The sequence below is a fragment of the Anomaloglossus baeobatrachus genome, chromosome 5, assembly GCF_048569485.1.
Source record: "Anomaloglossus baeobatrachus isolate aAnoBae1 chromosome 5, aAnoBae1.hap1, whole genome shotgun sequence".
Classification (NCBI taxonomy): domain Eukaryota; kingdom Metazoa; phylum Chordata; class Amphibia; order Anura; family Aromobatidae; genus Anomaloglossus; species Anomaloglossus baeobatrachus.
In genome coordinates, this window is record NC_134357.1 from 103729233 (window position 1) to 103756899 (window position 27667).

Sequence of the window (27667 nt, forward strand, 5' to 3'; positions counted from 1 at the left end):
ACGTTGGCTGCTGCGCGCGGATCTGTACTGGGATCATATATTTGTTACATAAGACTAATAAATTGAGGGGGTAGAATTTCATTTTTGAACCCACTTACTATGAGCCAGAAGTGACCTCAGAAAATTTTACAGTCTATAGGTCCTTTGTGTTTAAAATAAAAGTAATGGCTTAAAGAAACAGACATCTTTTAAATGCATTAGCTGAGAAGTGTATGTGTGGTTTTAGGCTGCAGATTTTATACAGTAATATTGTAATTTTTACCTAAGGTAATATACTTTGAAAAACGTCATCCTCATAGGGAATCGGATATCTGATTTATGCTACCCAAACTACAGGCAGCATAAGGCACAGACTGGCTCCTGCAGACTAAACATATATGTTCTACGCTGAAAACCCACAGAGTTTCACAGAAAAACATAGTTGAAAGAGAAGCCGAGACAAGGTGAATAGTAAAATGGTGGATATGGAGAGCAGGGGACAGAGGCTCTTAGACTGGCCCTTAGGCTAGTGGACCCAAGCGATCCTTAATCTCAGAGTTATCTCTGATGGTGAGGGTATCCGAGCCGCCTTCCTTACCATGCTCTTGACTAGCCCTGATCTTTTAGCCCCTCTTCCCAACCCTTGGGGAAGGCCGGAGTAGGAGTGATAAAAGCAACAGACATAGACAAACAGGGGAAAACAAATCTCTATCTCACAACACACACACACACTGATTCAAGGCAAAAAAAAGCATAGGAGGAAAATCAGAGCAGGGAGGAAACAACAAGACAACGAGAGAACTCCACAACTTCACACACAAAGTACAATCACCAGCAGGACAACAGCACACAGACCATTTTAGCAACAGCTATAGTTGGCAAGGAAATACAGGCTCCACCATCTTAAAAAGGTGGGGAGTGACAATGATAGGTCTCCTACAACATGTGATCCAACAGGTAACCAACAAGTTAGCAAGAATTAACTCCTGCAATCACTAATGAGAACACAGTGGTCTATGCCTGAGACTGTATGTGTAACTCAGAAGCACCAAAGGAGACATAGTGTGGAGTGTCGGATTATGTAGTGTGAGCAGCGTCAGATGCCACCATGACACTGGGTGAGTTTAGAGCCAAACATTGTGTGACAACTAGTCTAAGAAGCAAGTCCCCTCAGGCTTTCCTCCGCACATTCACATAGACTGACAGGTCTCTCTCTATGTGCGAGTATAGGGGGAGAGTGCCAGTTTAGCTGAGGGGGTGGAGAGAAGCCAGCTAGGGATTGCTTCTTGGGCTAGACGTCTCTGAAAGAAAAAAGGTGCCTTATGATGCACCATGTGTGAACTGGAACATTGTATTTCGAATGTCAGAACTGGACTTCTACCTTTTTCTTTTGGATTGCACTGGCTATGGCGAACCTGTTGCCTGAGCTCCATATGGGATGAGGATTAGCAACATTGTAAATTGGACTATAGACTTTTTAGACATCTCTCGCCGTGCTTTCAACTACGGTATGTTTTCTCTGAGGTGTCACAGAGTAAACCATGGATGTTTAAAATGCGGGTTCTGGTCTCTGATTCATGCTGCAAATGGGTTGCTTTGAATCAGCTGAGAAATTCTCAACAGTGCAAAACGTTACAAGGTCAACTAAAATGACATTTTTTAAAGGGATTGTCTGGTTTAAAAATGAATTGATTAAATTGAATAATAGGTCCATGAATATGTTAAAGTGGAGTACAGCTACAAAAGGAAAATCAGTCTGGAAGATCAGACTTGTCCACTTATCGAGTTTTCCCGAAAATAAGCACTACCCCGAAAATAAGCCCTAGCAGGAATTTTTGGCCTTTTCAGAATAAGGCTTAAATATAAGCTCTACCCCCAAAATACCCCCTATTTGTGATTCAATAATGAAGTGTCCATGCAGCTAAAAAAGTTAAAGATACTGCAGGACACTTCATTATAGAAAGCAGACACCCCCAAAAGAGAAGAGAGAAGACAGAAGAACCTACAATCATACTAACCAGACCCTGAACGGGAAGACCTGTGTGGAACCATCGAGGACCTGTGGTGGAACACACACACACATCCTGGGACGCACTGGAATGCGAGGACCTGCGGTGGAATGCATCGATACATTCCCCCGCAGGTTTTCGATGCATTACACCACAGCTCCTTGCGCTCCACTGCACTGTGTCCCAGGTCCCCCTGCCAGCCAGAAGTAATACGGTATTACTGGATGATGTATGTGTGACTGTGTGCGATCTGATGTGTGTGTGTGTGCAATCTGATCAGAGGCAGGGGAGGACCCCTTTGGAGCACACTTGCTGGGAGCGCCCATCGAAGATTGCAGGAGGACCTGGGAGCGAGGCAGACATTAGGGATCTTGTAAGTATCATACTCTCGGGGGGGGGGGGGGGGTTTGGGAATGTAAACTTACCCCAACCTGTATTTCCCCGGAAATAAACCCTATACCAAAAGCAAGCCCTAGAGCTTTTTTTCAGGCGAAAAAATAATATGACTGTCTTATTTTCGGCGAAACACAGTATTACATGGACAGTCTATTGATTTCAAGTGGAGTTGTGCAATACCCAAGTTCAGCTTTTGGGATACTAGAAGGAAAATGAACACTGCTGCTTGGTTTTTGTGTAAGAGGTTTTCAGCTGCAGCGGATACATTGCTGAGGTTTATATATATTTAAAAATACACTATTTGATGTGATATCTGCAATGCATTAAGATAACGCCTGCTAAGTCGCACCTGCGGTCATGTCAGCCATCTGCAAATGTTGCAGCCTTCTGCAGAGTACAAAGAGGAGGGGGGCATTTTTTTTAATGATTTACATGAATCAAATCAAAACTTATATTCACTGGAACCTGCAAATTTCCTAAAATTCAACTCAAATACGTTTCTTATCCAACAATTTTAGCACCTTGTCCAAAATAACGTGAATGACGTGAATTTTTGCCTCTTCGCTCCTTTTACAAAATACTTGGATAAAGAACCCTTGCAGGTCATATTACAAGACCAAAAGAGATCAGCGCAGACTTGTACAGTATTTTTCTTGGGACCAATATACATGTATGGAGTAGCTTTGGCTGGAGCAGTTGGCACCAAAACAACTTTAGGTTAAGCCGCGGAGATAGAAAAAAGTTCAATAAAAAAAAGTAATTGAAGCCATTCATGCGCATAGAAATTTTTTTCAGCATATGAGAATTTCATTCTGTAAATTTAGATTTTAAATGTCTGGGTCATTTTCATTTTTATATTTGTCTATTAATTATAGGTATCCAGTTACCAGGTTTTCTTGGGAATTATATTACATTTCTAACCTCCGATCAAACCTCACATAAGAGCCAAGATATATACTAACGTTTATATTGTGATATATTAGGAAAAGCTTCGTTTATTAAGTACTTTAGAGTCAAGTGCTGATTTCATGCACTGATTATTTCTGGGAAGCTCATTTATTGTCTTTTACTTTCAAAGGGAATATAGCATTGGTACATATTTAAACTATTTAATTATTAAATACCAATATAATTGCTAGGCTCTGGGTGGCTGTAGTCATCTATCAACAACCCGAAAGCGCATCAAGACTGGACCAATGCGGTGAAAGAGGCACCCACTATGTGAACCACTACGTGAACCACTTGGATGACCAGACACCACGCAATCTCCGGTACTGGCTATTTCAGAAAGAACTGGCTGTGTGTTATTATGACAATGTAGTGAATGTACTGCTGCTGTCTATAATGCCTGGTTTACACACTTCAATAAATCTTTCAATCCGTCGTCGGGGTCAAGTTGTAAGTGACGCACATCCGGCATCGTTCGTGACGTATTTGCGTGTGAAACCTACGTGCGATCAAGATTGAACGCAAATACGGTGATCGCATACACGTCGTTTATTCCTCATACATTGGACGTTTTGTTGTATGAACCTAGGCAATTGTAACGTGTGACATCCCTCATACGATTTTGGTGTCTGATGCTATGTGCGCAGGTGTGCGCTCTGCACCGCAGCTTAAAAAAGGTCCGCTTCAGAGCGCAACTGAAAAGCTGCGTTCTGAAGCACCTCACAATGTCTGTCATTCACTAATCTCTGTCAGTCGGTCACTATCTCTGTCCCTCACTCTCTGTCCATGTCAGTCTATCCCCCTCTCTCATATACTCACCGATCCCCGATCTCCGGCTCTGCACTGCATTCACACTGCTCCGGCGGCTTTTACTGTTTTGAAAAAGCCGGCCGCCCATTAAACAATTTCGTATTCCCTGCTTACCCTGCCCACCGGCGCCTATGATTGGTTACAGTGAGACACGCCCCCACGCTGAGTGACAGGTGTCACACTGCACCCAATCACAGCAGCCGGTGGGCGGGTCTATACTGTGTAGTGAAATAAATAATTAAATAATTTAAAAAAACGGCGTGCGGTCCCCCCCAATTTTAAAACCAGCCAGATAAAGCCATACGGCTGAAGGCTGGTATTCTCAGGATGGGGAGCCCCACGTTATGGGGAGCCCCCCAGCCTAACAATATCAGTCAGCAGCCGCCCAGAATTGCCGCATACATTATATGCGACAGTTCTGGGACTGTACCCGGCTCTTCCCGATTTGCCCTGGTGCGTTGGCAAATCGGGGTAATAAGGAGTTATTGGCAGCCCATAGCTGCCAATAAGTCCTAGATTAATCATGTCAGGCGTCTATGAGACACCCTCCATGATTAATCTGTAAATTACAGTAAATAAACACACACCCGAAAAATCCTTTATTAGAAATAAAAAACACAAACATATACCCTGGTTAACCACTTTAATCAGCCCCAAAAAGCTCTCCATGTCCAGCGGAATCCAGGATGGTCCAGCGTCGCATCTAGCGCTGCTGCATGGAGGTGACCGGAGCTGCAGAAGACACAGCCGCTCCGGTCACCTCCAAGCAGCAACTGAGGTGAGAAGCGCGATCAGCTGAGCTGTCACTGAGGTTACCCGCGGCCACCGCTGCATCCACCGCTGGATCCAGTGACAGCGGGTAACCTCAGTGACAGCTCAGCTGATCGCACGGCTGTCTTCATTTGCTGTGTGGAGGTGACCGGAGCGGCTGTGTCTGCTGCAGCTCCGGTCACCTCCATGCAGCAGCGCTGGAAGCGACGCTGGAGCATCCTGGATTACGCCGGACATGGAGGGCTTTTTGGGGCTGATTAAAGTGGTTAACCAGGGTATATGTTTGTGTTTTTTATTTCTAATAAAGGATTTTTTCGGGTGTGTGAGTTTATTTACTGTAATTTACAGATTAATCATGGAGGGTGTCTCATAGACGCCTGACATGATTAATCTAGGACTTATTGACAGCTATGGGCTGCCAATAACTCCTTATTACCCCGATTTGCCAACGCACCAGGGCAAATCGGGAAGAGCCGGGTACAGTCCCAGAACTGTCGCATATAATGTATGCGGCAATTCTGGGCGGCTGTTGGCTGATATTGTTAGGCTGGGGGGCTCCCCATAATGTGGAGCTCCCCATCCTGAGAATACCAGCCTTCAGCCGTATGGCTTTATCTGGCTGGTTTTAAAATTGGGGGGGACCGCACGCCGTTTTTTTTTAATTATTTAATTATTTATTTCACTACACAGTATAGACCCGCCCACCGGCTGCTGTGATTGGGTGCAGTGAGACACCTGTCACTCAGCGTGGGGGCGTGTCTCACTGTAACCAATCATAGGCGCCGGTGGGCGGGGTAAGCAGGGAATACGAGATTGTTTAATGGGCGGCCGGCATATTCAAAACAGTAAAAGCCGCCGGAGCAGTGTGAATGCCGTGCAGAGCCGGAGATCGGGGATCAGTGAGTATATGAGAGAGGGCTGCTCAATTCAGTTACTCAGGGGATTAGCGGTCACCGGTGAGTCCTTCACTGGTGACCGCTAATCAGGGCGACACAGACAGAGCCGCAGCATGACAATGAAGTCGGGTGAAGTTCACCCGAGTTCATTCTGACAGTGCGGCTCTGTCTGTGTCTGCTGTCATCTGCCATTCAGCTCTGCTACATGGCTGTCTGTGTCTGCTGTTAGCGGCCATGTAGCAGAGCTGAAAGGCAGATGACATAGTAAAAACGCATCCCTACACATTATACACGCTTGTCAAGTCAATAAATAAAAAAAAAAAAAAAGGTGCCCAATGCATACGTCACAGAACACATGATCTAAAGGATCGCACACAAAATTGATCAATTTAACATAGACTACTAACGCACGTGTGACAGCAAATGAACGACCTACGTGCAATCTCATTCAATCGCATATGCGACCGGGGCGTGTCACATCGCATACGAGATCGCATACCTAATTGTAAGGTGTAAAGCTGGCTTTAGGAAGCATTCAACAAGTGTTCTTAGGAAAGCTAGTTTCCTGACAATCGAGAAAGTGTAACCAGACTGCCAATCACCCGACCAAATAAGCAAAATGTTCATCAGGTGAAATGATTTTTATCCTTGCTTAAAAAATAATTTCTCTCAGTAGCACATTGTCCCGTGTATACAAAACGTGCTGTCGAGAACAATTTCAGCAGGGGCGGACACTGACCGTTTGCGGCCCCTGTGCAAGAAATTATGTCTCTGCCCCCCCCTCCTTTTATGGCGACAAAGCTAAAAATTACGTGTGTTTATACAGTATATTTATATATATATATATATATATATATGTATATATATATCACATAGTGGCCTCTCTTGTTATGTACATTACCATACCTTACATATCGGGACCATATAATGAATTGTGGTATGGTGACATGCTATATGGGCCATATAATGAATCGTGAGGTTGTGGCGGACACAGAAGACCATATACTGAATTGTCTGGTGGGGAGAACGCTATGAGGGTCATATAATGTATTGTGTGGTATGGTGGACTCTGAATTATGGGGTGGGGAGGACAGTATCAGGGCAATTTTTATGAATTGTGGGGAGGACAGTAACAGGGTCATATAATGAATTGTGTTGTAGGGATGATGATATCAGAGCCAGATTATGAATTGTGAGGTGGGGAGGATGCTGAGGACTATATAATGAGTTATGCAGTGGGGAGGACTTCCCCACATACGTAACATCACCCCCTTCCCCACATATGTAACATTACCCTCTTTCTCACACAGCTCCACACAAGTAACTGTAACCCTTCCCCATGCAGCCCCCCCATATAACATAACCCCCTTCCCTATGCAGCCCCCTGCATGTAACATCACTCTTTTCACCATGCATGCCCCAAGCATGCAACATCACCCCCTTCCCCATGCAGCCACCTAGCTTGCAGCACCACGCAAGTAAACCTAACCCTTCCCTACTCAGCCCCCCAGCACGCAGCCACTCCAGCAGGTAGCCTCCCAGCATGAAGCCCCCCATTAACAAACATCAACCCCTCCTTCCCCAGGTGAGTAATATCACACCCTTTCCTTCACAGCTTCCCAGTACGCAGCCCCACACATACAAGATCACCCCTTTCCCCATCCAGACCCACGTATGTAAAATCACCCGTTTCCCTGTACAATGCCCCAATATGCAGAATCATCCCCGTACAATTTCCCAATATGAAACACCATCTCCGTAAAATGCTCCAATATACAGCACCTTCCCTGTACAATGCCTCAATATGCAGCACCTTCCCCATATAATGCCTCAATATACTTCCTCGTACAATGCGCCAATATGCAGTCTATCCATGTACAATTCCTCAATGTGCACCACCTTCCCTGTACAATTCCCAAATATGCAGCAGCATCCCCGTATAATGCCCCAATATGCAGCACCATCCCTGTACAATGCCCCGATACGCAGCACCATCCCCGTAGAATTCCCCAATATGCAGCACCATCGCTGTACAAAATCCCAATATGCAGCACCAAACCGTACAATGCCCCAATATGGAGCACCAACCCCGTACAATGCCCCAATATCCAGCATCATCCTCATATAATGCCCCAATATGCATCAACCATGTGGAAACATGCAGTGGCAACAAAAAAGCAAACACCTCACATTACTCACCCTCAGCCCCTCGCTCCTTGGTGCAGCCCCTCGGTCCTCTATGCGACCTCTCCACAGCCACCATCATCTCCAGCAGCTACAGCTGAACACAACGTTGAATATTAGGATGATGAAATCCACGCCATACTGGAGGAGGAAGCGCCGCCTCTTCCAGTGCCACCATCACCTCATAGAGAACCTACATTCTAGCCTTAGAGAATGGATTCTGCGGCTCCGCTGCCTACAGTGTGCAGCAGGATCAGTTCCGTCCCAGCACACTGCTTAAGATAGATGAGGTCAATCTGGCTATGGCCCCCCCAGAGCCTCGGGCTCCAAACAACTGGCCAGATTGCCCTCATTACTAATTGCCTGCATGGGACCCCTTCACCTCTGGGCTTCTGTGCCACTGCACCGGCATTATGTCCACCAATGAATTTCAGTCTGCGCGCAAAGAATAAACTGTCTGCATCGGAAACGCAGGCCACTTGTCTAATAGGCTATTAAACAACCAACTACCGGACAACTTCCAAGGATCTAATTGACAATGTGATTCTGTAGTCTAAGCTCACCTTAAAGGGATCCAAACATCAGGATTTTGGTACATAAGGTAAAGCCAGTGCAGTACTGGCACTATCAGGCACAGGCTGTACATACCATTAGTGGGCAGCTCGGATGTTTAGGCTGCGAATTCCATGTTTATGAAGTTTGAAAATTCATCCACTTTTTCATTGGCGTGTGCATCTCTGCTGATAATATCCGGGCGGGTTATGCACACGATTCACGCCTCCCACCCCCCCCTGCCGCTTGTTCCTCCCTCTCTCTGGCTTTATGCAAATTTCTAATCTTCAGTTACACGGCGTCTGAGTTAGCGCCTGCGCATAGCGCTCATCTCCAGCGCCATGTTTTTGAAGCCCACATACAGTGTTTGGTGTCTGAAAGGGCGGCACATGCCGCAGGTCAAAAACACAAAAATAATTGACATGCTTTTTCATTTTTCTGCACCCAAACCTGCAAGGAAAAAAAGAAGCAACTTGAGCACAGCCTGTCTGAATTCTCATAGACTTTATTGGGGAAGAAAAGACATACAGTTTTGGGCAACAAACTGCACCAAAAAGGTGGCAAAAAATGCAGCGTGCGCACAGGTCTGAGAGCACAGACAGATAACCATATATCATGGATGACTATTGCATCAGGCGGCTCTTCTGACCCGTGTGCGACAGCTGCATAGAAATAAATGTTGTCACACTGTGTTAGGCCCCCTTCACACGTCCGTGAAAATCACGCACGTGTTTCACGGACGTGTCAAAAATGCGTTTTCCCCTCCGTCGGCCGTGTTTATGGCACTACGTGTGTTCTCCGTGTGTTATCCGTGATAACACACGGAGAACGAGAACTTTCCACTCACCTGTGTCCCTGGCGTCACTGTCCGTGGTGCCGATCTTCGGTCTCGGGTCCTGCCGACTCCCCGCTGCTTTTGCTTCCGGCCGCAGTGAAGTGAATATTAAATGAGCATAATGAGCGGCGGTTGGCAGCAAGTGACAGCAGCGGCAGAGACAGGAGGGCTGGAGAAGGTGAGTAAAGATTTGTTATTTTTTTCTCTGACACGTGAGTTTTCTCCGGCGCGTGTCACACGGGACCGTATCCACACTACATCCGTGTGGTACGTGTGCGGGACGCGTGACACCCGTGCTGCCGGAAAAAAACAGACATGCATCCGTGTGGAGCACACGGGCTCACGTCTGCTCCACACGGAGGCACGGGCCAATGGCTGCAGACGTGCGTGGACATAAACCATTGATTTTAATAGGTTTACGTGTGCCCGTGTCTCCGCTACATGCGGGCACGGACCTAGCACGTACCGGAGACACGTGCGTGTGAAGGGGGCCTTAGGCTGTGTGCGCACAGTGAGTTTTTGTTATGCAGATTTGGTGCAGATTGTGGCCCAAATCTGCATGCCTATCTTTATGTCAGCAAAGCCAATGAGGATTCTGAAGTGCTGTGTCCATGTTACTAATTTTTTTCCTTGCAGATTTGGTGCAAAAAATAAACTGCAGCATGTCAATCATTGGTGCCTATTTTATCCAAACGCATGGCACAAAAACGTACCTAAAATTCATGCGGTTTTTGGTGCGTATTTCAGTCAGAATGTGCAGATTTGATGCAGAAAATTTCCGCAACGTGTGTACATAGCCTTATACAACTCTCCGTGCCCTAAGACACATAGGCCTGTGAGTTAAATGTAAAGAAGGTGCAAATGGTTCAAACCCTTAGCGACGGCGCCCATGTGCTATTTCTTTGTACAGTGTGGACTTCAGCTCCATGCAAAGGGTGACGGTGGCATGCCCAATAATAACTAAAGCATTTGGAGCCGTCTTTGATCACATCAGTTTAAACACTACAATGCCACTGTCAAGCATGACTGCATCAATTAACAGGTTTTAAGATAGCTGCCAACTTTTCGAAGGCTATCGGCATCCAGGTCAATGAGCTTGGAGGGAAAGGCCTAATGAAAGCCCCACATGTCTGGGACTGGGCTTCTTAGGAAATTGTCTAGTTTACCACTGATAAAATATGAAACTATTTATACCATATTGTGAATGCTGAAACAGATTAAAAAAATAAAAATTACCCTAATTCGTGGTTTTCAGTTCCCACAATTTATTTTTTTATTACGAGTTTCCGAATTGCATATTTGGTACTGCTGTAATCACACTGACCCATCCCTGAGAATCATAATGCCTTTACAACTAACTAAGGGTAAATCAGCAGCAATGGCAAATCAAAAAGGGGGTTTCACATATTCCCATGTTATTTCTACCACATAGTAAATGACATAAAAATAAAACTCAAAAAAAAAAATTGTACTTAGTTTTTTCAGATTTTCTCAGCACTTGGATTTACTTTTCTAGTTGTTACATGGTAAAATGAATGGTGTCATTCAAAACTTCAACTCAAAGAGAATCTCTCAGCAGGTTTTTGATATGTAAAGAAGAGAACATGCTGTAAGGGTTAAGGCACAGAATTCAGTGATTCTTGTCTTATTAAGGTCCATGGTGTTGTTTACTTGCAATGATTGTTTTAGCACCAAGACCTTATCATTGCTAGTGCATGGTAGTCCAACAAGCCCCTGCTATGAATAGCAGCTCACTTTATATAGACATTGCATATAGACAGCCTGCTGTGGGCAGATCAGCTCTCCGAGTTCTGCTGCATTGCTAAACCTAAAAACTCAGATGGTGTCAGAATAGCTGCACCCAGTAAACTAAGTGAAATGTCGTTAGATTCAGGGCCTCTTTGCCTACATCATGCTGCTCTCATCAGATGATCTAGCAAAAACCTGCTGACAAAGCCCTGTTAAAACAAGTCCTCATATGGCTATTTTGATAAACACATAAAATCGTTATGGAAGGAAGTGGAGGTCAAAACAAAAGGACAAAAATGAAAAATTGCCAGGTCATTTAAAAAGCGCTCTGATTAAACTTTTTATTTCCAGAACCTGTGTAAATATATCATCAGTGTAGTGTAAGGGAGGTAATAATCATCGTTCGCCATCTTTGCTGGTTTCCAGCACCACTGGAATCCTCTTCTGGGTCACGTGACGTGAATTTCAACTTGCCAAATCCCACAGGGGGTTTGTGTCTGAGCTGGAAGTCATTTTAGGGCTCGCTAACACCACCACGAATGCGATCTAGTATTTTGTCAGATAGCACTCGGACAGTTATTATTCAATGGGGGCAGTGCTGATTATCACTTTTTTTTGTCATGAGAAACAAATCGCAGCATGCAATTTGACACATCAGACAAGACTTGTCTATTCTAGTCTATGGGCAGGTGGAAAACATCGGACTGTACTTGGGTAACGATTTCCGCGGACTCACACAATGGAGAAGATGAAGACATTTTGTTCTCCATCTTCTAACAACATGTTCCGATTCCCTCATCCAAGAGAATCAGATCACATTAAGCTGACACTAGGATCAACTCTGATCAGAGTTTCTTTACAGTGTTATTAGTATCATCACCCCGATTCTCTTAGTTATGAGACTCTACACTCGTGTGAGCCTAGCCCTAGAATGCAAGTTTATGGATCTTCAAAGCGAGCCTGCATTAGCTCACATTGTAAAAATGACTTCTAGCACATACAAACTCTAGAGCAGTGTTTCTCAACTCCAGTCCTCAAGGCCCATCAACAGATCAGGCTTTCAGGATTTCCTTAGTATTGCACAGATGATGGAATTATTCTCTATGCAATACTGAGAAAATCCTGAAAACATGATCCGTTGGGGCCTTAAAGACTGGAGTTGAGGAACAATGGTCTAGAGCAGTGTTTCCCAAACTCCAGTCCTCGTGACCCCCAACAAGTCATGTTTTCAGGATTTCCTTACTATTGAACAGGTGATGGAATCATTATTAAGGCATCACCTGTGCTACATTAAGGAAATCCTGAAAACATGACCTGTTGGGGGTCATGATGACTGGAGTTTGGGAACCACTGGTCTAGAGTGAGCTGGCAAGTTAGAATAGAAGTCATGCGAGTCAGAAGGACCGGAGCGGAACTGGAAAAGGTAGAGACAGGGAAGACGACAATCGGTGAGCATACAGTGGGTATGGAAAGTATTCAGACCCCTTTAATTTTTCACTTTTTGTTTCATTGCAGCCAATTGGTAAATTCCAAAAAGTTCATTCATTGACAAAATTGATGAATGAGCTCCTTGGACAGTTCCTTTTGACCTTGTGATTCTCATTTGGTGTGACATGCACTGTGAGCTATAGAAAAAATAAGCCTGGCTCACTATCTAGTTGGGTGCTCTGGAGAAAAATCAATCTCAGAAAATAAATACAACTCCGGCACTCCTTAGAGAAAAATGCAAAAAAGTCTCGGGTGGTGCTGAATGCGTTTTTATTAAACCACGCTAATTGCACAAGAAACCGGATGCTCCCTGTCTACACGCACCCACCCTGACACAGGCACAGTCCAGCGCTTGTCACATGCCCCCTGTCCTCCTCCTGACGATTTTCCACGGGCATTACCCTGTTATGCTTGCAGCTGTTTCTGTCGCCTAGTAACCAGATCATATGAACACAAACAGTATCTCGCCTCCCAAGGTTTTGCCAACAAGACTCTTCCTATTTCTCGTGCAATTAGCGTGGCACATAACCTGGGTTATACGGTCACAGCACCCAACCCTACTGTTAGACGCGGTTGACGATTACACATGTTGTCCGTTGGTGCATATTTATTTTCTACAATACTCTAGTCTGATAGATCCCTTGAAAAAGGTCTGGTGTAGACCGAAACGTTGGGACAGACTTAATTTCTTGGTTTAATAAAAACGCATTCATGAACACCCGAGACTTTTTTGCATTTTTCTCTAAGGAGTGCCGGAGTTGTATTTATTTTATGCACTATGAGCTGTGAGGTGTTATATAGACTGGTGTGTGCCTTTCCAAATCAAGTCCTATCAGTTTAATTAAACACAGCTGGACTCCAATGAAGGAGTAGAACCATCTCAAGGAGGATCACAAGGAAGTAAACAGCATGTGACTTAAATATGAGTGTCTGAGCAAAGGGTCTGAATATTTATGACCATGTGATATTTCAGTATTTCTTGTTTAAACATTTGCAAAAATTTCTACATTTCTGTTTCTTTTCTGTCAAGATGCGGTGCAGAGTGTACATTAATGAGAAAAAAAAAATGAACTTTTTTTGTATTTACCAATGGCTGCAATGAAACAGAGTGAAAAATTTAAAGGGGTCTGAATACTTTCCGTATCCACTGTATTGCCGCGCTTACACTGCTCTACATATATGTTTACACAGGTTTAGGCAACAAAAAGTTTTGTTGATGTGCTTCTTTAACGGTTAAACAGTAGATATTCAACTGGTCTCCAACAAAGGAACAAAAATGTATATTGCAGCCAAGTTCTCACTTAATGGCATACATTTTTGTTACAATGATCTCAGTAGATTAATGGCAGAATTAGAAAATGTGCCATGTCTGTCCATAGCCTATCTCTGATAGATGATAAATGCACAATATGTTTGAAGTGAAGCTTCTAAAATGCAACTTGTAGGATGTCATGATGATGAGGTCATTTCTATTACATTTCTCATAATAGTGGAGACCTGCTTAATTAACCACCCAAGGCCTTCTTCAGACATCCATTTTTCATGAACATGTGCAATCTATGCTTTCTATGGAGAGAACGTGTATCTTTTATAGTCTTTGGGGATGTTTACATGTCCGAGGGTCTTTTGTGGCCCAAGTATTCGAAAAATAATTCCAATTATTACTGATCCAGTATACTCATGGAAATTGGTCCGCTGTTTCATGTATAAGAAAAAAAATAGGCGTTTGAGTCTACCGTTATGCTTATATCATGTTTTAGCCACACATCAGTGGCGGCTTCCATCTGGAACCCTGAAAAATGTGATTACGACATATCTGCTGACAAAACCACTGACTACTGAAGCAGATGGAGTCACTTTGTGCTCTGTGTGACCTAATTTTTGTCAGTGTCTGCCTTTGATGAGGAAGGTACAAAACCATGGTCAATTGTGTTTTTGTGCCTTCCTTAAAGGATGGTTCACTACTCTGCAATAGTGGCCACATCTCAGTAAAACTGATAGGGAAGGCTTTTTCTAAATACCTTGTTCAGCCCCCATTCCGCCTTCTTAGCGGTGCTACCGCGGTCCGCTCATCCCCATTAAGTGAACCCCTGGGCTCTGTGACCTGTGAGATCCGGTCATGTCAAGTCAACTTCCAGTTGACCCGACATCACCGAGGTGACCCCAGTCTCCCTGAGTGACTGGGCTGTGGGTGGAGTTTCCTGCGGCGCTCTGCAGTGAAGGAGAGAGTGTGCAACATGCCTGGCTGTGATGAGCGGTGAAACGCCGTCCACAGCCCAGTCACTCAGGAAGACCGGGTCCGGGATCGGTGATGTTGGGTCAACTGGAAGTTGACATGATATGACCGTATCTCAGAGGTCATAGAGCCCAGGGGGGTCACTTCATGGGGATGAGCGGACCGCAATAGAGCCACTCAGAGGCACAAGGTATTTAGAAAAAGCCTTCCCTATCAGTTATACAGAGATGTGGCCACTATTGCAGAGTAGTGAACCACCATTTTAAAGGTGGACTCTGACAAAGATGAGGTCAGACAGAGCATAAAGTGAGTCCATCTGCATAATTAAAGTCAATGGCCGTGTCAGCAGATATGCGTGAATTCAGTTTTACAGGGCTTCAGAATGATGCCGTGTTGGACCCATAGATGTGTGACAAAAATGGGATGTGAACCCAGTGTCAGTGGTAAGGGTATGAGACCAAGCTGATTGGAGGCTACAAAACTGTAAAGGTGAGGAATTCTGTCCATTACCGGATCATGGACCAGTCGAAATGTACACCAACGCGAAACGGCCGTCGTCCTTACGAGGAGCCTGCACTCAGCTCCTATCCTGCCTTTTATGCTGCACTTTTTGGAATAAAAGTAACTTCACTTGGTGATTGGATTGTGCGGTCCTTTTCTTCTACGTTCTACTTGAACATTCTCCGGACACCTGTCAATTTTCAGGACGAGCAGTCCTCAGCTGTGAGTACCTGGAGCCCAGGTCTTTTTCCCGTTCACTTCTGAGACCCCCGCAAGGTAAACCTAGTGGTGCAGGGCTATTTCTACTATTTTTTGCCATTACCGGATCTATTGACCCCAATGTGCATATGTAGATTATAGAAGCTCACCAAAGGACATAATCAAAATAAGTTCACAGAAAAAACTCCCCAGAAATAAAGCCATCAGCCAAACAAATGGTCAAATAATGGCAAAAGCACACGCAAGATGCATACGGCCCCCCATGATAAAGGTTGGAATTTCACAGGTGCAGAATGCCTATAAAACAACCACCCACAGCCTAATATGTCAGGAGGGGGTTGCTGGCATAAAACTGCACACTAATAGGATCTAATATAGGGCGTCAGTCACACAGATATGTGCAATGCACACTGTCCAGGCAAAGCCGATTGATCACGCCCTTCTATTAGATCAGGCGGGCTGCCCGCCACCTAAAAGGCTGTGGGTGGTTGTTTTATAGGCATTCTGCACCTGTGAAATTCCAACCTTTATCATGGGGGGCTGTATGCATCTTGCGTGTGCTTTTGCCATTATTTGACCATTTTTTTGGCTGGTGGCTTCATTTCTGGTGAGTTTTTTCTGTGAACTTATGTAGATTATAGAACTATGAAACACAGACACCATCATCATTCTTGTTAAAGCCGCCTACAACTGTGTAAAAAAAAAAAAGTTTCTTTGTGTAGTAGGAAGACATGAGGTAAATGGTATAACTGAATTTAGTCATCTGGATTATTTTGGCCAAGCATGGAGAAGTTGGCTTCATTGAAGGTTATTGGATAATCCCTTAAAAAGATGAAATTTAAGGAGGAAATAAAATAATTGTAGCCATAACTGCAATAGAAAAACACAGCTGTGAAAAGGACTCTCCTTTCTGTTAGTTCATCAACAACTGAGTTCCAGTTTCCATTCAGACGCTGAACTTGTTGTTTTCATGGAAGATTTACATAAAAAGTACTCTTAATATCCATGGCCGAAGCATAAAATAGCTTTTAGCAAAACATTGCTGACTTTTAGCAGTTCCTTTTGGTTAAGACTGCAGACAGGAAAGTAACAGGTTTTGGTTGTTCCATTAATTTGGTCGTTTTCCTTATTTTCGTTGGATTTTTATTTAAATTACTATGTAAGAAAATTGCATCAAAAGCCTATTTATCCCATAGACCTATCCCCGTTTCAGGAAAGAAGTCAGTAACTTTCCAGTTTCTGTAATAAAAATACATTCATATTCTATATTTACTTATTGCAATATTATTCTTAAAGGGAATGATCACTGAAACTTTAAAGGGGTGTTTGGATTATGGCTGCTTTAGTCACAGAATTAATACAATTCTACATACAGGGCGTGACATACATTGGATATACTGATAGGCTTTTGCTGGTTGAGAATTTTCAATGCAGCCATGTTTCTGCCCCCATTTCTGACAAAATTGGTCACCAAGGTTCACATCTGCCCCCTATTTTACAGTAAGACAATGCCATAGGAAACCAAAGTTTAGAATTAAAGGGAACCTGTCATCAGGATTTTCCCTTATAAACGGCAACCAACAGTAAGCTCTTATATACAGTGTGATGGTGGAATATGGTAGGTTGTATATGTCCAGATGTTGGGAGGGTTGCCTTGTGTATACTTTGTCCTGTCTGCAGGTTAATCCCCCCTGCAGTGCTTTTGTTCCTAGCTCTGGGGTAGGGGGTCCTGGAATCCAGCTGAAACATATGATTAAGGACTTGTTTTTATTTATTGTCTGAAACGCGTAAGGTGCGCCTATGCGTCTTCGCTCAAGTTTTGGATCTGTTGTATTTTTAATACCTAATAAATTTTTGATTTTTTAACATACTGGATTGTGGTGCTGGGTCCACCCTTCACTTATTTTCAGCTATATACCAGCCTGGCCTGTCTGGAGGACCTCGAGCACCTGCAAGTCCTGGAGCAAAGTTGCATATGGTAAGCTGAAGTCTCATTACTTTTTTGGTCCTGGAATCCACAAAACCTCTCTGCTTACCTGGGAGATTAGTCAGTCAGGATGAGAAAAACAAAAGCGAGGCAGTAAAATTTACCCTCTGTGGGAGATGCGGACACTCCAGAGAGAACTTGAGAAACCCCGATTTCCCTGGAAAAGGACTGTTGGAGGAGTGTAACTCATCCCCGGGACATTTATCCCACTACTGGATGATTTTACCCTCCATGTGGTGGATTAATTTATGACCTTCTGATTTGCTTGGAATAAAGAATCTTTGGATTGTTCACTCATCTCTCGCTCTGTTGATTGTGGGATATCTGAGAAGGACCCCTTGACATACAGTATTCTACAATACTGTATATAAGAACCCAGGCCGTGTTGTGTAATGTAAAAAAACACCTTTATTATACTCACCTGTGGGTTGGTCCAGTCCAATGGGCATCGCTGGTCTTGGTCCAGTGCCTCCTCTCTTCCTTCCATCACAATCCTCTTTCCCAGCTCCGTGTGGAAGACATGTCCTACATCATCCACACAGAGGCATCGATGGCGCTCTTGCACATGCACACTTTGATCTGCCATGCTGAGGCCAGAACAGAGCAAAGTACTGTAATGTGCAGGTGCGAGGAAAGGTTCAGCGCACTACAATACTTTGATCTGCCCTCAGCAGGACAGCTCAAAGTGCGCTTGCGCAAGAGCGGCCTCTGTGTTATGTGACATGGGACACGTCATCCACATGACGCTGAGAAGGAGGACAGTGATGGACTGAAGAGAGGAGGCATCAGACCCAAGAGCAGTGATCCCAACTAGACCCAACCACCCAGCAGGTGAGTATAATAAAAGTCTTTTTTACGTTATACGAGGGGTTGCTGATAAGTGGCTTTACCCAGAAAGAAACAAGATAGGATGATGAAACTTTACATTTATTCCCCATAATCTATACTAATGTCAACACACTTCTTACATCAGTATTCCAAGTTCTGTAAGCCTAGCAAAAAGAAGGATTTCGGTTGTGCCTCAAACCAGGCATCTGCAGCAGACATAGCATTAGAAATGGTTTGAAATTTGGTACCCTTGAGGTGTTTCTTCAGGTTTGGAAACAGGTGATAGTCGGAGGGAGCTACATCTGGTGAATAAGGTGGGTTGTCAACCAGCTGGAAGCCCAGCTCTGCCAGTTTTGCCATGGTCGCTTGTGTAGTGAGAGTGGAGGCATTGTCTTGCAGGGACAAGATTCCTTTGGACAGCTTGCCACGCCTTTTGGACTTCAAAGCTGCCTTCAATTGTTCTAAAAGTTCAATCTAATACCTTGCATTGATGGTGGAACCCTTTTGAAGGTAGTCCACTAGCAGCACGCCCTCCTTATCCCAGAACACAGACGCCATCATCTTAGTGGCTGATTTTTGCACCCTGAACTTCTTTGGACGAGGAGAACCACTGTACCTCCACTCTTTTGACTGCTCCTTGTTTTCAGGGTCATACAAATAAATCCAGGTCTTATCCATAGTGACCAGTTAATTCAGAAAGTTCTTATCAGTCCGGAAATGCTGACGAATGGACCGGGAAGTTTTCACTCACATGCTTCTCTGATCTGTTCTCAAACATTTGGGGACCCACTTTGCAGATAGCTTAGTCATGTCCAAATATTCATGGATAATGACACAAAAACGTTCACGTGAAATCCCCATGATGTCTGCTGTTGTTTTAGCTGAAATCCGTTGATTCTCCAGCATTGTGCAGAGGTTGTGCACAGCCTCGACGATCTCCGGAACAACAACCACTCTCGGTCGTCCAGGACGTTCCTCATCATTGGTGCTGAAGTGGCCGTTTTAAATTTGGCAACCCAGTTCTTAACTTTGGAATATGAAGGGCATTGATCCCCCAATGTCTTTGACATATCACCATGAATATCCTTCGTGGACTATTCTTGCAGAAACAAGAATTTTATCACTCCTCTGCTCTCAGTTGCTGTGAATATAACATTAGACTCCTCCTTTTTATTTACCCGCGTGCGTAGAACACTGTTGCCATAAGCAACAAACACAACATTTTGAAAACATATACTAGACACATAAGGCTTTCATATGATTTAACATTCATTACCATAGAAACAAAAAAGATCAAAAGATCAGCAGCCTCTCGTACAGCGTGGCCCGAGCTCTTATATAAATGCTATATATAAAGGCTCACTAGTGCTGACCGCAGTTTATAAGGGAAAAACCTGGTGACAGGTTCCATTTAAGAATGGCATACAATCTTCCATTAAGGCTCATTTATACTGGTAGATTTGTGCCCATATTGATCGCTGAACATGTACACAAGGAGGTGCTGCCAACTCCAATTATTTTGTAGTCGGGATAAAAGATGTGAGCAGCTGAAAAATGAGTGTTTGCTCATCCATGCAAACTACCTGCAAGAACCAATGATGAGAATGAGTGTTTATAAATTCCTATGCAAAAGGTGCTTTATTTGAACTAACATTGATTTTTCTAATGGATTGTGCTGTCCTGTGAATGTTGTATTCCTCTGTTAGGTCATTGAATCTACCAGCAATCAGCGTGATCAGATCTACAGGTATTTGGGGTACAATAGAGTTTTTGTTAATGCACAACTTGATCACGTTTGTTAAAGGGGTTGTTCAGTTTAGTCAGCTAGTTTTCAAATACACTATTAAGGAATTATGAAACAATGGGGGATCCATACTTAGAACCCCATGAATATCAATGAATATCAATGACGAGCAGATCCAAAGAATCTCTAGACTTGGACCCACTGACACATTACTGAAAACTAACTGAATTCAATAGGCACTGAGCAATTCTTTATTCCCACTGTACAAGTTACAGAATTTTGCTAGGTGTCTGAGCAGAGGGATACCCTGTAATAATCTTGTCATCTGGATTCGATTCTAAAGGCCGCTTTACACACAACGATATCGCTAGCGATCTCGTTAGCGATGTGACACGCCCAGATCGTTGCTACGAGATCGCTCATAGGTCGTTTAGTAGCAATCACATGTACCCATGTCACAAACGACGCTACATCGTTCAGTGATATATTGGTTGACCAAGGCAGTCGTGTGGACACCGTCACACAGCATTCCTCCCAACGATCCCGGCAACGACAGAGGCGTATAATTGTCCATAGCATCAACCATGGCTGCCAAATCAGAACACAGTTGGGACAACCAATCAGAGCGGAGGAGGCGTGGAGCATTGGTTGTAACGACACGCCCAAGTCGCTGATGACGGACGCACTAACGATGTTGTTCGTCATTGACAAGGTGTCAAACGTAGCAATATGTCTGCTGCGTTACAAACGACGAACAATATTTTCAACCTGAACGACGTGTCAACGATCAACGATTTTCGCAACTTTTAAGATCGTTACGAGTCGCTTGTAAGTGTCACACGTAACGACTTCGCTAACGACAACGGAAGTGCATCACGAAACCGTGACCCCGACAACATATCATCAGATAAATCGTAGCGTGTAATGGGGCCTTAATAGAGTAGACAATAGAATGACAATATGAACAAAACAAATTAAACGGGGGCCCCAAAACTAACATTTATTTTAATCCTAAATGTTTGTCTATTAAGTAATAATCTGATCTCTTTTGTAATAAACTTTAATTAAAAAGGTCCCTTTCTACTCTACCCAACAGCTTCATTTTTTTTAACCTACTTCTGGTTTGGTTATGTTTTGTTTGTGAATCTACAGTGCATGCTGGGATATCCTAATGAGTCGTCACAAGGGTGCAGGGGCTGCGGTCACTGCTTCAGCCTCTATCTCTATTTTGCAATGAAGCGTCATCAGTCATGTCCATTTCAAGGGCTGGGCTATTTCCTGCTCTACTGGGCATGTGCCAGTTGTCAATTCTGACCTACGCTTACAAGAGTTCCCTTGTCACTGTGATACTTTTGTATGCATAGTGACAGTGCGCTCTGATGACAAGTGACAAACCAGCCATAGAGCGCACAATGGAAGGAGAGTACAAGGTGAACAGGAAAAATAGAGACCAGCCCCATGCACAAAGGAAATATCATTATCACACTGTCCATTGAAAGTAATATCGCACAGTGTACTGAGCATACGGAATTGAGAGCTGACACATGCTCAGTTTAAGATGTTGTCCAACATGAACTCTAAACTTTTTTTTAAGCTAAGCTGTGCTGTATTGTCACCAAACAATTCCTACACTATTTTTTTTGTTTTCTAAATTTTGTTTCTCTTGAATTATCACTTTATTCTCTCCAGACAATTTATTTACCTGCAGCTCAAGCAAACTTGACTTTTTCCTTTCCTTGGTTGCCAAACCTCAAAGTCAGAGCTGACACCGCCCGGCCTCAGTATCCAGCCCCGCCCTCTGAACACTCATTGGATGTCAGTATTCTGCTCAGCACTGATCGCTCCAGTATTGGAAATACAGAGCAGTGATACTACCGCTCATCTGTGACAGCACAATCAGCTCACATCATATCCACCGCACATATAATGTAGTAATGTGCCCATCCTTGTCCCCATAATATAGTAATGTGCTCCATCCTTATGCCCATCCTATAGTATTGTGCCCCATCCTTCTGCTCATCCTGTAGTAATGTCCCCTTTCCTGGTCTTCTTCTTGTATTAAGGTCCCCTTTCCTGGTCCTTTTCTTCTAGTAATACTCTATCCTGTAGTAGTGTCCCCTATTGTGCCATTCTTCACATACGCAAAAAAAAACAAAGACAAATTCTTCTCACCTGTCCTCGTTCCCTTAGGGGCCTGTTTCCTGCTTCTTGAATGCTGCAGGTGCAGAGGCCACTGCTGACAGAGCTTTATATCAGAGGACAGATTCCCGGGCATTGCGCAGGGATGAGCTCTCTATGCAACTTATCCAGTGATCCGCTGCTGGCCTCTGATTGGCCGGTAGCTGATCATTACAGTAGCTGTATACAGAGCTCACATCTGCGCAGCGCCCAGGAATCTGTCCTCTGATATAAATCGCTGACTTCGCGGCCCCAGCACAGACAGCGATCAGTAAGGGGTCTGCGCACCGCAAGCAACATCATGGACCGCATGCAGCATATGGGCAGCGTCTTTGAGACCACTGCATTACCGGATATGTGGGAGGGTGCGGGGAAGGGGGCGCACTGTACCAGCCCAGCAAGGCGGCAACATGAAATCTGCAGTGTTGCCCATTAACAAGGTCCTGCCCCTGTTAAGGTGACGTCACCGGAAGCAGCAAAATCATGGCAAGGGTGTTCACATGACCGCTCTGAGCTGGGGGAGAGGGGCTGACAGTGTGACGCCCTGGGCAAGCCAGGGGTCACAGGTCATCACACCACCACACCCTACATCCCAGTTAGGAACACCAAAGCTACTAAAATCCTTGTTGCCTTCCTCCAGGGGCTGATGTTCACACCAGGGGGTGGGCCAGGCGGTTGGCTCCGCCCACCGAGGAGTACACAGCCTTGGAGGCGGGAAGAACCAGGCAGATAGAAGTGGAAGTTCAAAGTAGAAGGAAGTGGTAGAGGAGCTAAGTGAAAGTGAAGTAGTAGTGGAGCAAAGAAAAAAAGAGTAAAAAGTGAGCTTAGAAAGCCCTGAAGTTGGTCCGGCTAAGTGCAGGACAGGGTCAGCAAGGTCAGCAACAGCGGTGATTGTCTGGAGGGGGACTGCTCGGAGGTTGCTGGAAGGACCGCGGACGGGTAGTGGCCCGGCGGTCTGGAGCAGTATACGAAGGACAGTCAGCACCAGGGCAGGGGCCTCTCGGACCCCGGCAAGGCTAGGAGTCGCCATAATTTGCCAAATCCGTCAGTGAAGGGGACGTCGATCCCCCAACAACCAAGTCCCGACTGAAGGCAACAGTCCAACCATTAAGGAGGAACACCGCCACCGCCAGGGCACCAGTTCCTCAGGGCCAGCGTCTGCGGGCAAAGTAGGGCTCCTCCGGCCCATATCCAAGCCGGGGAGCGGGTTACTGGTGGGAACCCATCGCTACCAACACAGAAACACTAGGTGCAGGTCAAAGGGACATCACCGTTACCTACTGGGAGAGCAAGTGCAGCCGTCCGTGGGAACCGTCTTTCCAGCCGTGTGGTTTACCGTAAAACTATGTCAACGTCAAGGCTGAGTGAGTACCACAGTGCCGCAAGGCACAGCGCTGCCCCCGCGTCCCTGCGCCCTCCAGGCCCTGCACCTTCCACACCATCACTGGGCCCCGGGATCACCAACCCCTACCCACGGAGGGGCAACACAACAACTGGCTGCTCCGCATCACCACTCCCGGGATCCCCATGTTGAGCAGCGGTGGTGCTACAAATCACCACAACCGTGTGCGGCGTCACGGACAATACACCATCCCCACACGCAACAACCCCCTTTCACTCACGGGCGAGGAGCGCCGCTAGAGTCCCCAGGATCCGGCTCATCGCTCGAGCCACCGAGCAGCAGCAGGCCGCAGCGGCCGCGGCGGCCGGACCCGAGCAGCAGTGGGAGAGCGCGGCGTCCCCACCTCCGCCCGCGACAACAGCAGGGCAGGTAGGTAGTTGCTATCTACTTACCTGCTCCTATGTAGCCCAATAGTGAAATTGCAAAAAAAAAAAAAGGCAATATAAGCAGTATAACCCCTTTAAGCATGGACTAGCTCAGCCCCTGAAATGGACGTCACTGATGACACTTTGTTTCAGGCCGAGGACAGAGGCTGTAGCAATGACTATAGCCCCTGCCCCATGATGAAGACTCGTTAGAGTATTCCAGCATGTACTGAGGGTTCAGAAACAAAATTTCAACAAAAAGTAGGTACAAAAAACTAAAATAAAGCAGAATAGAGATGGAATGATAGGGACTTTTTAATAAGTGTATATCAGAAAAGTGATTACATTATTACATTAACAGACAGACATTTAGACTTAAAATAAATGATAGTTGCGGATAGTTGCGTAGTAAGAAATATACTAGGTTTAATGCAAGTAAGCCCTCTTCTTTAGTGACACCTAGTAAAGGTAGTTATTCCAAATGTCAACATCTGACACTTTAAGGAGCTTTGCAAGCTCATTCAGTAAGTTTGCCAAGCCACATGTCTTTCCACAAACGGCTGTTTCTGGGTACTTATAATCTATTAAAGAGGTTTTTCACCATTAGTCAACCCATTCTTAATTACTCCAACGTTCATACTTTCCTTACGGACCAAAGTCACTCCTCCGATCTAGGTCCACTGTGTCACGGCGCCTTATCTATGGGGCATTTCCATTCATGCAGCACCAGTTATAATTCTGCTCTGCAGTGTGCCGCTGGTCCCTGTAAGTTCTGATCCTGCCTCCCATCCTGACTAGGTCCGTCCTCCCTGCCTCCCATGCTGACTGTGTCTGTTCCACCGCCTCCTGTCTTGACTGTGTAGGTTCTCTCTGCCTCCTGTCCTGACTTTCCGTTCTCCTTGCTTCCCATCCTTACCGCCTCCATTCCTCTCTGACACCCCTCCTCTGTTGTCCCTACTATTACCTGCTCTGCTCTCCCGACTCCCTACTTCGGCTAGTAATTAAAATCTGTTTTCCGTGCACCCCCAGTCTTTGACATTCTCTTTCGGTTTCCTGACTTGGCTCTCCCTAGTCTCTGTCTCCGTCTGATCCCTGGTACCTTGTCGACCTCCTGGCTCTGACTTCGGCCCATATGACCATCCACTTCTTCCACTAGGGAGACTAGTGCCCTCAAGTGGAGTGTTTCTACCTACCACTCTCCTGGTGCTCCAGTTCCCCCTGCTGGTTTATTACTGAAATGCCCACCAGGGCCGTGGGGCATTCAGAACCGGGCCGGTTCTATGGGAGTTCACGGCGGCAGAGCCCGACTTCGTGACCCTGGCAGTGTCGTTTAAATGAGGGATATTTACAGGAGGATGAGTCGTGACACCACCTGTGGTATTCGGCAATGTCTGGCCGACGCTGCTGGATGGTGATGCAGCAATGATGGTACAGCTCCCCACTGGTGGAGCTGGGCCCCAGGGCAACTAGTGTAGTCTATGATGGAGGAATTAATGTTGGGGTGCAGGTCCAAAGACGCAGCCAATAACTGGACGACACAGAGACTGTAGTTTCCTTTACTTTTTTACGTGGTAGTGAAAGATGCAGGCCAGGGAAACTAGTTCGGATGGTAACGGAGGTCCGGGCAGCCTGGAAGCAATTGGGTTCGGAGGCCTTCCTTCTGTGCTGTCCTGCGTAGGTCCCTGCTGCTTAAAGCTATGCTGCGGCCCTCTTCCTGGTGTTTGTACTGTTTCTCACTTGTATGGCAGTCAGCGCAAGCCTTTTTACACGTGCTGCTCTTGTGGTAGCTTCTTAGGGCTCTCATATGCTGCTGTGACGCCGGACGTTCTGTGTGGCCAGAAGACATGCAGTCTCCTGCCCTACGGATTCAGCTGCCTGGCTTTCAGGACCTGAACAACCTAGGACTCCGGCGTCCTGTGTCTCTGCGCTCTGCTCTGGGAAGAGCTCTGTCACTGCTCTGTTCCCTATGCGCTCTCTCTCTAGCCTCTATTCACTTCCTTGTCTCCTCTCCTTGCCTTTCAACTGACCCTCCCCCAGGCCAGAATGCATAGGGAAGCTCCCCTTAAACCAGGTTCTTGAGCTCCCCCTTCTGGTCTGGAATCAGGAAAGTATTGAATGCTGGTGTTACCTAGCATGGGGGACCCCCTTCTTGCTTCCAGGCATAGCATCAGCCCCTGTGAGGAGCGCAACGTTACTGTGGGCAACCGGACCACTGGGGTGCCACATTACAGTCTAGTGCCATCTAGTGAAGAATTCCTACCTAACACTCTCCTGGTGTTCCAGCTCCCCCTGCTGGTTCATTACACACTGTAACAGATAGAAAACAGCCAATCTGCAGTCACTGATAGGCAACATTGACCATGTGACACTGATGATGTCACATGATCACCAGGAGATACAGCAGGAGATCATAGGAATGGTGCTGATCTGGGAAGGTAGTAGGCAGTTTTTTATTTTGTGCAACAGATGTGAATGGACAACTTATTTGATACAAAGAATGGTTTGGCTTGCTAAATAAGAGTCCCATCCCCTCTAAATCAAATAGATCTAAAGACACTATGTCATGAGAAAAAGTCCTATTGCTTAATTTAGGTTTTTGTGTTAAACGTATTTAAAAAAAAATAAATAAATAAACTGATATATTTTACAATCTGGCCACTGGGGCTTTTTCATTATGTGAAAAAAACATTGCAAATATTATTTTTAAAGAACATATATCATAAAACCTGATTTAAACAGTAATTAATTCTCTGATGACGCACACCCTTTAAGCAATACAAATATGCGATGTTATAGAATGGGTTTCTTATGAACCAATAGTGCTTACAAGACTTATATTCAGATCTGATGCTCTGCTAACCTACTTCCTTCAAATGTTAATTCCCCTTTAAGTGCTGACAGATTACTTCATTCTGCCCATGGCTTTTTTTTCCACAGCATGATAACATCACACGAGAATTTGAACACCCAGGGCAATTAATTTGTCACTAAAGCAAAGGTTTTCCATAGATACAACCTCTAGACACTGAGGTAGTTTGATATTTATACACCAATTGAAAAAGAATGATGTCAGTGTTATATATGGACACCTTAGCTACATGACAGCTTTAAATCTAGACCTAGAGATTCTCCGACAATTCAAGACGAGCCTTTGAGATACATTCACTCCTCAACATTCAAACTCTAACATCAAGAAGGAAAAGTCGCAAACTTATGGAAATCACAGGATGGATAGACATATTAAAGGGATCGTCCGGGACTATTTAAATTTTCTTTACTATGGGCCTAAGAACTAACAGGCAGTTGTTGCTAACTACCTGTTCACCCAGACGGAGGATCAGAACAGTCAGGGATAATGCTGCTTCATGTTATCAGTGCAGCTCTTCCTTTTCCGGAATGATCTGTTGACAACTTTTTGACTGCAGACAATCATGCCAGATCCCTGCAGTTACTCAGTGGAAAATCAACTGTCAATCAGAATGACATCCAGCAGTAATAGCCCGTTAACCGCGCAAAAGAGAAGCTGCTGTTCTGTCAATGTGACATCAGCGAAAGCCGTAAAAGCACTGGCAGGAGTGGTCTGTGATCGC

The 27667-nt window shown here is 45.1% G+C and overlaps 1 protein-coding gene across 1 annotated transcript in view; it reads right to left on the bottom strand.

The window, feature by feature from the left end:
- The window catches only part of RNLS (renalase, FAD dependent amine oxidase), a 263379-nt gene that overhangs the window by 54606 nt on the left and 181106 nt on the right, over positions 1–27667 (bottom strand). The window lies entirely within an intron of this gene.